The sequence below is a fragment of the Bison bison genome, unplaced genomic scaffold (assembly GCF_000754665.1).
Source record: "Bison bison bison isolate TAMUID 2011002044 unplaced genomic scaffold, Bison_UMD1.0 scf7180017864204, whole genome shotgun sequence".
Lineage (NCBI taxonomy): Eukaryota > Metazoa > Chordata > Mammalia > Artiodactyla > Bovidae > Bison > Bison bison.
The window spans coordinates 1,291,889-1,303,060 of NW_011494776.1; the positions used below are offsets into that span (position 1 = coordinate 1,291,889).

The 11,172-nt window shown below is 42.4% G+C and overlaps 1 pseudogene; it reads right to left on the bottom strand.

Moving 5' to 3' along the window:
- Positions 1-5,243: 5,243 nt before the first annotated feature.
- LOC104991977 lies at positions 5,244-10,066 on the bottom strand (annotated as a pseudogene).
- Positions 10,067-11,172: the final 1,106 nt, after the last annotated feature.

Sequence of the window (11,172 nt, forward strand, 5' to 3'; positions counted from 1 at the left end):
GAGCTCAGTAAAATGCACACAAGACTGCCAAACAATTTTTTTTTTTTTAATTTTTAAACCCATGGGTATTTGAAGGGAAATTCAACCCACATGTTTCTGATTCATTTACACTTAAATCATTAAAATGTTGTTTTGTAAGAGCTATTGAGGTCCAAGGGCCTTATGTGTCTTTTTAGATGACTTTTTATGCCATTTTTTTCCCTCAAAAACAGGAAGTGCTATCTTGCTAAGAACTCAAACTTCAGAAAGGGTGTATTTCATATGAATCACATGGAGTACACCATGATGATTGTACATCTCCAAGGTCATCTTTACTATGAGAGAGTACAAAAATAGTTATCTACTTTAGGTCTCTCAGGATGGGGAGACTTCCAGTTACTCTGTAAAAGGGAATGCAAGTTGAATCCATTTAATTCAATGTGCATATGAATGTAATGTTATTAATTAAAACAGGCTAAATGTTATAGTGGAGACATCTGCCATATGATGGCCTCAGGATATCACTGAAGTCTGTTTACTGAAATCTAAGTTTCCTTCTTTCCTCGTCTCACTCCAAGAAAGGAACATTGTATGAAAAGCAGGCAAGAGAGAGGGATAAAGAGAACGTAATAGGTTAAGCAAACAGAGAGGGTATGTGCACTGACAGTGAGAAACACTCTAATAGACAGCATCACTTAGTCATGCTTTCTAAATTGAAAGGAAAATTTCTTTAACTGGAGATGGTCAGATAGCAGGTCTGCAGTATTTGTTTGGTGACACATGTTGGAATACCTGTGTGGCGAGTCAAAGTTTCCTTGGATCTGCTTCCTTTACTAGCACAACACTGAAATTGCTTCTCTAGAACTTTCAAGTTTAAGAGCAGCTCTGCTGCCTCTAAGTGAAATCCATCATCATAGCCACTCCAAGACTGGTTCAAATTATAGTGTAGGCAAATCTCATGTTCTGTGTGCTATGCTTAGTTAATCAGTCGTGTCCGACTCTTTGCAGCCCCATGGACTGTAGCCCCCCAGGCTCTTCTGTCCATGGGGATTCTCCAGGAAAGAATACTGGAGTGGGTTGCCACCTCCTCCTGCAGGGAATCTTCCCAACCCAGGGATCAAACCCAGGTCTCCTGCATTGCAGCAAATCTCATGTAGGAATCCAAATACCACTGAGAACAACCCATAATGCTAAACTGGATCAAATCTTCTGCAGCCAAGATAAAAACTACTTGAAACACTAAATTCACTCATAACCAAATAGTGTGACTTGTCCAGGTCTGGACTTAATTCCAGGTAAGATAAGTGAGTGCTCACACTTACATTCTAGTGCTCACATTCTAAGTTAGTCCTTTTAGTTTCAATTTTGAATAGTCTAAAATAGTTATTAGTCATGAAATAAACTAACTAATACATTGTGATTAACATTTTATACACACAACTTTTTTTTTCAAGACACACAAAAATTACATTCCTAACCTCAGACTATTACTAGAGACATAGAAAATGAATTAAAAAGTTCCCTTCTGGGCTCCCTTAAAGGGGGTGCCTAATGCCATATTTAATATATGAATTGAAGAAAAATTCATACTCTACATTCCAAATGAAAGCTAAAGTTAATGTCCTTTGTAGAACTTGAGAGAGTAACAGGCAGGAAGGCCAGGGGTCTCCAAAAGGGGGAAATAGGCTGCAAGTGTCAGACATTTTTATCTCTCTTAAGTGGCAAGAAAAAACAAACTAGCAATATTTTTTTCCTTCTCTATACAAATTTAAAAGGAGGTTTCTTTTAAAATACTGTGTTGCCGTAATGACACCTGGTTTCACCTGAAGTTAACTATTCTGAAACCTTGAGTTAACCAACGCCTTTTCCTTATGGAAATGTTTGTCTTAAGCTATGTTAATGTACTATGCATTTACCCCAGACTCTGTCTTCAAGTCGGTTCTGCCTAATGGCTCAGAACCTACTTGACAAACCAGTATGTTATACTCACATATTGTTCCCCTAATCTAAGTAAATGAAACTATTTGTATGGTAATCTGCCCTTCTACAAGATTCAAGTCAATCGTTTTATGCCCAGGATGAATCACCTGGTGCCAAGATTATCCTAAAATGCATCTTATGGATGAGGGGCCTGGTGCCATTCTGAGGTTTAAGACATTCCTTTCTTTCATTAACAGACTGCTAGTGATTATATAACATCCAACTGAAGACTAGCAGGGGAGTACTCTTTCTGCCCCCTTCTGATGCCTATGTCAGAAGCTGTCTCTATCTCCTTTATACTTTAATAAAACTTTATTACACAAAAGCTCTGAGTGATCAAGCCTCGTCTCTGGTCCGGGATTGAATTCTTCTTCTCTGGAGGCTAAGAATCCCGGCGTCTTTATGTTCAGCAATAACCTTTCAAACTCATTAAGCAACACTGGACTCAGAAAACTCTTAATTTGAGCCGCTAATACAATTGATCTATCTTACTTATCTAGAAAAATCTTTAAAATCTTTTTAAAATATTTTTTTTCTCAAACTTTTCTCTGTGAGTTAGCATGGCAAGTGATATATATGATTAACTTGAATATATTATATTTTCACTTTAATCTATAGTATTTTCTGCATCTTATTTTATCCCTAAGTCAGGATAGTAAAATTATACAATGCAATTATTATGCTACTTCTCTTCCTCAAGGAGCTTTTCTTTCTCTGATTCTCTAGATTAGTTCATCTTTTCTCTGACTTTTTCTTCCCTTTCCCCAAACTCTTTACTTGAATCTTATTAAATGAATGTCTTTAACAATGCAGCTATTTTGTAAAGAGAATATGCCTTTCATTTTTCATTCCTATTTCTTTTCCACTTGGCTAAACTTGAGGTGTATATTAGCACTCAGCATGTAGTTAAATAAAATTTGGAAAACATAGTGGGAATATGAAAGGCAATGGAAACCCAAAGAGAAAAATTATAGAGAACATACAAAAGATATCAGCTAGGCCAGAAAGGAATGTGGTTAAATAAATCCAGTGTTAAGAGGATATAATAATATGGAGACTGAACAGAAGGAGACAAAATACTAGAAGTAGAATGGATCAAGTCTGAAGCAGAAGAGGAAGTTGTAAAAGAGTAAAGAAACACAATAAACTGGTAGAGGGGAAACAAAAGCAAATAATAAAGCTAAAGCTGTGTTTACTTAAATCTAAAATATTTGGCTTACTCTTTAGAAATATTAGAATCTCCAAGTAAGGCAAACAGAAGGATTGCAATAATTTGCACATCCTCAAAGTTCTTCCACACTCTACTATTCACTATTGAGTCACTAGATGGCTACCAGTGCCAAACCCTTCATGCGTATATGCTGTGCTCAGTTGTATCTCTGTGACCCCATGGACAGGCAGGCTCCTCTCTCCTTGGGATTTTCCAGGTAAGAATGCTGGAATGGGTTGCCTTTCTTTCTCCTTCTTCATGTTGCATCGTTTAACAAGCACTGAAACTAATATTTTGCAAAGTACCCATCTCAGCATTTCTGTAGAAATCTTCTAAACATAATATCGATTAACTTTAAATGCAAATGATTATCCCTTCTACACAACCCTCCTTATTCTGACCAGTATAGTTCTCATTACCCCCAAACCATAAATATACTGTATAAATATCACTCTTCATAGTTTTCTTATTCTCCACAATGTTTCATGATGCGGGCCTTTTAACATTGATCCATTATTCTGATTTTTTAATAGAAAGTAAATCTCGTGAGAAAATAAGTACCACATGATTGATAATAGTGTCATATGTTTATTAATCTCTAACTGTGCCAAGTTAATGTTCTTAAACTCTTTAAGAAATAGAACTACATTTAAGATTCATTTTTTCAAGAGGATTGCAATTCATTGGAGTTGAGAGGCATGAGAAAAAATATAATTTTAGACAATATGTTAAACTTTATAAAAGAATGCAAACATAATTCAATAGACGCCAAAAATTTGTGACATGATTCTAACTGGAGACACTAGGGATGGCTTCAAGTTAGAACTGGTGTGTAAATTAGAAATAATTTTAGTTTTAATAATGTTGTTGTTTTTTTTTTTAGTTAGAAAAAGGGTTAACGATTCTATGAGTGGAAAAGAAGGTTGAATAAAAGCAGATAAGCAGAGAACAAAGTAAACTGGAATGAATAGTAAAGTACGTCTACTGGGAAATCATATTAGAAAGCCGAATGGGAGCTGTGTTGTTGAAGGCCATGGCTGTCACACTAAGTCATCTGAATCAGGTCACTAGGCCACAGGACAGTAGCAAATCCTTCTGAAAACAGGGGGAAATGGTATTTTTAGGTCTCTGACTGCAGTAAACTATTGCTGACAGATATGTTTTCCATTTCTACTGTCATAAAATGCACTGATGCTTAAACTAGAATCTATGAGTTTCAGAAGTTCAAGAACCTCCTGTCAATGTATAAAAACATTTGGTGTGAGCATTTTTTGGAGCAAGTTTCACAGCTTTCATCATTCCCTTTACAGAAACCAGGAGATTCAGCTTAAGGATCAATGGGATGGGTTGGGAGGCATCTCTTGAATAATCTTATGTTTCTCCATGGTCAGAGCTTTCTAAGCAAAAGAACATTGGCAATAACTGAACGATAAGGGACAATTGGAACTGTAAAAATAAATAAATAAAAATAAACAAACAAACAAAAACTGTTGTAGCCACGCGTTTCAGGAAACAAACTCACTCAGAAGGACAGTGCAGATAGTGGAGCGCAGTTTATTCCGCCCGCGGGCCCAAGGCAGGGTCTCCTCTTAGCCAAGGACCCCGACCAGCATTTGTGAAAATCTTTTATACCCCATGTGTACGTGTCTGAACCCACCACTCCAAATTCCTTGAGACTTACATAAACCAAGGAAACTACAATCCCAATAACCCCATCATTCACATGCTATGTGCTCATGTGTTCAAATAGTCAAACAAATAGCCAATAATCAATAAACCTGAGGTTACACTCTGATAGATACACAAAAATTTATGGCCTGTCTAGAGGAAGGGGTGATTAGTGTATGTTTTCTCTTAGGCTATGAGTAACCTAGATATGATCTTCAAGGTTCCCCTGTCTGGAGGGGGTCTTATCCTTCTGTTGTTGTTTTCATAGGCATTAAACACAGAATTCAGAGTCCATTGGAAAGGTGGCTAAGCATGATCAGCATGAACAGGCCTAAGATGGAATCCAGGCCCTATGAATTCTTTCTTCATTCCTCCCTCTTGATGCTCTTAACTCATATTATGAGCATCATAGGGATATATTGCACCCTGGTCTCCGACCGCCAATTTGGGAGAATGACATCAACCTTCAGGTTACAAAGTTCATAATACGTTGTGAAATTCAGGGTTCACAAAGCAGAACTATCAAGGAAACTATAACAGTGGTAAATATAGTTTTCCACCAATCGCCCTTCACCCAAGATAGGACCGAAGTCCAGAAAGGAATGTATTCGTTTGACATTGCTTTTACCTAGTTTTTCATGTCATCTAAAGCAGTCAATACATTGCCAGATAAGTCAGGAATGTATACACAATATTCAACCTTAATTATAGCACAGGTCCTTCCTTAAGCAGCTGTGAGTATGTCCAAAGCCATTCTATTATGAATTACCACTTTTCTCATTTGTATTTGCTCTTCATTTAAGGCTTGGATGGCTTTTGTTCTATCTAGGAGGGCCTGTTTTGTGAAATTAGTCAAGGCCTCTACTTTAGTCATGATATCTGTTGTCCCTATAGAGGGTACAGATAAGGCAGCAATATACCCATACCATTGAAACACGGATCTTGTCCACCTAGCATGTAAATAAGGTAGATTTACCTGGGCTTGTTGTAGGTTAGGCTTTTGTTACACTGGCGTTTATATCCAATGTAACCCCATGACCCGAGTCTATTGATTTGGTCTTACACCAAGAGACCAAGGAGAGGTTATGATTGACAAGAGAGAGGAAAGTCTCCTTTTGTCACCCAGGAAAGAGCAGAGTGGTTTAAAATCTTCTTAGCAGAATGGTGACACCCACCAAGGAAGTCCATCCATCACTGACAGAGGCATAGCCCTACATACCCAGCAGCTGGAAGTGTTATGGAAGTCTGCGTGGGAATGTGCCCATGAGATGAAAACATTGTCCTGGCTTGAAACAGAAGTTGAATTCAAAATCATGTTGATGAGGCCAAGCAGCAGGAGTTGATTATGCGGCTTCATCCTGAAGGGGCTCATCCAGGATCTTCTTTCCCTTCTTCTTAAGGATGGTCTTAGTCTCTCAAGGGTCAGCAGGGTCCCTCTGTGCAGTCCACTCAGCGTTTCTTGGGTCTGCGTGGTATGTTCTCTTCACCTTCATATGATGGATCCAAGGGACAATACATGCAACTTTAACTGCAGTAGGGGTAGTTAGAATAACATAAAGGCCCTTTCACCAAAGGGCTAACAAATCATGTTTCCAATCTTTGACCCATACTTGATCACCAAGCATAAACTCATGAATCTGTTCCCAAAGGAGGAACGGCATCCTTTCTTGTACAAACTTAGTTACCTGATATCCTATCCCCCTTACCTGAGGCAAATGTGTTGACACCTGTTTTATTATGGGAGGCGGCCTCCCATACACAATTTTGTACAGAGAAGAGCCATGGGACTGTGGTGTCACCCTGAGTCTGAGCAGAGCCGTCGGAAACAAGTCCACCCAGGAACAGTCAATCTCTATGATCCACTTGGAGAGTCTCTTTAATGTCCGGTTGGTTCATTCCACCATCTCAGAACTCTGGGCCTATATGCCGTGTGCAGTTTCCATTTCATGTTTAAAGTTTTGCTTACTTGTTGTACTAAATCAGCTACAAAAGCCGGGTCATTGTCTGAACCAATGCTGGTGAAAGTGAAGTCGCTCAGTCGTGTCCGACTCTTTGCGATCCCATGGACTGAAGCCTACCAGGCTCCTCTGTCCATGGGGTTTTCCAGGCAAGAGTACTGGAGTGGGTTTCCATTTCCTTCTCCAGGAGATCTTCCCGACCCAGGGACTGAACCCGGGTCTCCTGCATTGCAGGCAGATGCTTTACTGTTGGAGCCACCAGCTTTCCCATACAAAAGCCAGGTCATTGTCTGAACCAATGCTGGTAGGAAGTCCAAATCTGGGAACTATTTCCCTAAGCAGGCACTGGGCTACTTCTGATGCCCTTTCAGTCCAGGTAGGAAAATCTTCTATCCAGCCCGAGAAACATATATACCATGACCAGCAAGCAGGTAACGGTAGTGTTGATGACGTTTCATTTCAGTGAAGTCCACTCCCAGGTGTTCAAAGGGCAGCGTGCCTTTCTGCTGAATGCCGAAGGTTTTTGTCTGAATACCTGAGAGGCAGCATTAACCTGTGGGCAGGCAGCATGGCCTAGGTGGGTCGTTTGGTGTGTTTGGCTTACCAGATTGTGTGCCAGCTCCTCTGGTACCAATAATTGCCACTTGGCAATTCCCACCATCCCTTTTCAGTCTTGATGGCCCCTTCTGCTTTGGCTAACCTGACAGCCGTTGTCCTTGTTTTATCAGGCTAGTGCCATCAGTATATAGGACCCAACTAGGGTCTGGAACCTTGTGTCCTTCTTTAAAACAAACCCCAGATACCGTACCTCCTCCTTGCAGATCTGTGCCTTCTTTGACACCCAGTAACCTGCTTCCATCAGCAGCTGGAGCAGTGTTTTTGTCCCTTTCCAGCATTTTTCCTTGGTCTCGGCAGCCAGCAGCAGGTCATACCCATATTGTAGGAGCCAACATCCATACTCTTCCAGATGGTAGGAGTTCAGGTCAGAAGCCAAGGATTCCCCAAAGATGGCTGGGGAATTCTTAAACCCTTGTAGGGGAGTCCAGGTGAGCTGTTGCTTGGTGCCCCCGACTGGATCTTCCCATTCAAAGATGGGCTGTGACACTGGAGCAAGGCATACACAGAAGAAGGCATCCTTGAGATCTAGGCGAGTATAAACTTTAGTCCTCGGTGGGAGGAGGCTAAGTAAGGCATAGGGGTTTGGAACAGTGGGGTGTAAAGTCACAGTAGCCTGGTTGACTAGCCTGAGATCCTATACAGGCCTATAGTCCTGTCCTCCTTCCTTTTTGACTGGCAGGATTGGTGTATTCCAAGCCAGCTGGCACTCTACTAGAATGCCCGCTTGTTTCAATCTATTGATGTGGGGCAGTATGCCGGCCCAGGCCTCTATAGATAGCAGGTACTGGCGCTTTCTAACTGGGATGGCGCCTGGTCTGAGTTCTATTATCACTGGGGCTTGATGTTTAGCCAGCCTGGGGGGAGGGGCGGTTTTCTTCTTTATTCCTCAGGGAATAATTGAGTTAGCTCTCTCTCATGCTCTTCCGGCCACCCGGTTCTTCCTTCGGAGGCTCATGCAACCTCCACTCATCTTGGGGTGGTATTGAGAGAGCAAATAAGTCATAGTGCCCATCCAGAAGGTGGGCCTCTCCTCAGGGGAGAAAGTTACTTGTGCTGCTAGTTTGGAGAGCAAGTCTCTCCCCAACAGGGGTACTGGGCACTCAGGAATGTAGAGGAATTCATGAATCACTTGGTGCCCCCACATCTGACATTTTCTGGGCTGGCAAAACAATTTAATCATCTCTTCTCCTGATACCTCAGTTATAGCAGTAGTCTTTTTTTTTTTTTTTAACTTTACAATATTTTATTGGTTTTGCCATATATTGAAACGAATCCGCCACAGGTATACATGTGTTCCCCATCCTGAACCCTCCTCCCTCCTCCCTCCCCATACCATCCCTCTGGGTCGTCCCAGTGCACCAGCCCCAAGCATCCAGTATCGCGCATTGAAACCTGGACTGGCGACTCGTTTCATATATGATATTATACATATTTCAATGCCATTCTCCCAAATCATCCCATCCTCTCCCTCTCCCACAGAGTCCATAAGACTGTTCTATACATCAATGTCTCTTTTGCTGTCTCGTATACAGGGTTATTGTTACCATCTTTCTAAATTCCATATATATGCGTTAGTATACTGTATTGGTGTTTTTCTTTCTGGCTTACTTCACTCTGTATAATAGGCTCCAGTTTCATCCACCTCATTAGAACTGATAAAACGTATTCTTTTTAATAGCTGAGTAATACTCCATTGTGTATATGTACCAGAGCTTTCTTATCCATTCATCTGCTGGTGGACATCTAGGTTGCTTCCATGTCCTGGCTATTATAAACAGTGCTGTGATGAACATTGGGGTACACGTGTCTCTTTCAATTCTGGTTTCCTCAGTGTGTATGCCCAGCAGTGGGATTGCTGGATCATAAGGCAGTTCTATTTCCAGTTTTTTAAGGAATCTCCACACTGTTCTCCATAGTGGCTGTAGTCTTTTTGGACAGTGGTGCCACAGGTTTTGTTACTACCGACAGTTCTGCTCCTGTATCCACCATGAAGTCAGTGTTTTGGTCCCCCACTTTTAAGGTTACCATTGGCTTTCGGGGACCTGATGTCTCTGAGCCCCGGCAGCCCTATTTAATTTCCAAGTCAGCAAGCCCCACAACTGTGGGAGCTTCCTCTTCCTTCCTTGCTTTAGGGCATTCATTCTTCCAGTGGCCAAAAGCTTGGCACCAGACACACTGGTTTGGCTGTAACAGGGCCTGGGGCCTCCGTTGGGACCAGTTGAAGGACTGTCCTGTCCCTGGGGCAGATGAGGTTTTCCGGAGGACCCTAGATACACTTTCCCAGAGCAGCAGCTAGCATTGCAAATCTCTTGTCTGTTCTCTTTCGTTCCCTCCGGCTCTCTGGCAGAGCGCAGCCTCTGCTTAATTCCAACGTCTCCCTCCCCTTCTTGTCAGTACTCACCTGGAGAGGTGGGTATAGCTTGGTTGGTTCGGCTAGAGCCGGATCCTGGAAGTGTTGGTCAGAGGCTTCTGTCACCGGGATCGGAGCCTGCAGAGGTGGCAGCTCTGGGACCTCAGGGAGAGCTGGCGGAGGAGCAGTGGCTGCTGCAGGACTTCCCCTGGCCCTGGATTGGGCAGTAAGGCGGCCTCCGGTCCTGGTGGAGAACTGGGAGGCAGGCGCATCATTATCCAGTATGGGGGAGGGGCAGGTCATCCTCGTCCAAATCCTGTTGAATTTCCTTTTTTATCATCAGTCAATTTTTGTGCAATTAATATTTTTCCCTTTCCCTTCTGGATACAGAACCTGGTCCAAGTAGGAGGGTCTTGAGCTAACTCTAATCATGATTCAACATATGGGTATTGATCCAGGTGTCCTGGCTCTCCTGTGACTACTGTATAGACTGCTTCCACTATTTTTAAGTTCATGGTGTTCTCTGGTGGCCATCCTACTCCCATAGGGGGCCATTCAACCTCACAGAGTATGTGGAGGTGGTTAGGCTTCATCTTCACCCCATCAGTTCAGTTCAGTCGCTCAGTCTTGTTGACTCTTTGCGACCCCATGAATTGCAGCACTCCAGGCCTCCCTGTCCATCACCCCATAGTCTCCTCTTAATCCCTTCTTAAAATTTTTAATCATGCACTCCAACACAGTTACCTTAGATGCACTTCCTCCCATCTTGCTTACCTTCTCAGACCTTCTACTTTTCCTTTTTGTTCTGTCTACGAAGTTCTCAGTACCCTATGTACTTCTGATATTTCCAGTCAATGACACTTAAATTGCCATTCTGCCTCCTTCCTAATTGGAGTGAGAAGAGCCTTACCTGCCAGATCCTAGAGGGAGAAGGGGGATCAGCGTGCCTTCACCTGCTGGTCAGCACAGCCGAACCAGAATACCACGTGATCCAAGACTGTTTCTCCCTTAAAGTCCCTTCTGCCTTGGTAGGCTTGATCAGGTGCGGATGAAAACACAGATGGGTTAAATATCCCATGTCCCAGGCCATCTCCAGGAAAGCCAATTCATACTCACTTATGTATCCTCTTCCTTCGAACCTAACAATTTTGAGGGGGTCAAGAATTTCACAGCAGACGGGATACCTCCTGAGGAGGGCAGAATATGAGCACACAAGGACCAGTTTCCTATCCTAAAAGTCCTCTGGTGATCGTTGGTAATAATTTTCCCTGAGATGGCGTGGACACACCTCCTAAGTGACCTTCACAAATTTCCTTCCTAAACCATAGCACGCTTGTCGACCTGTGTCCCAAGTAATGGCTGCTGCCTGCCTATTCCAGGCCCCTGTGGGTCCATGCCCCTTTTAGTCT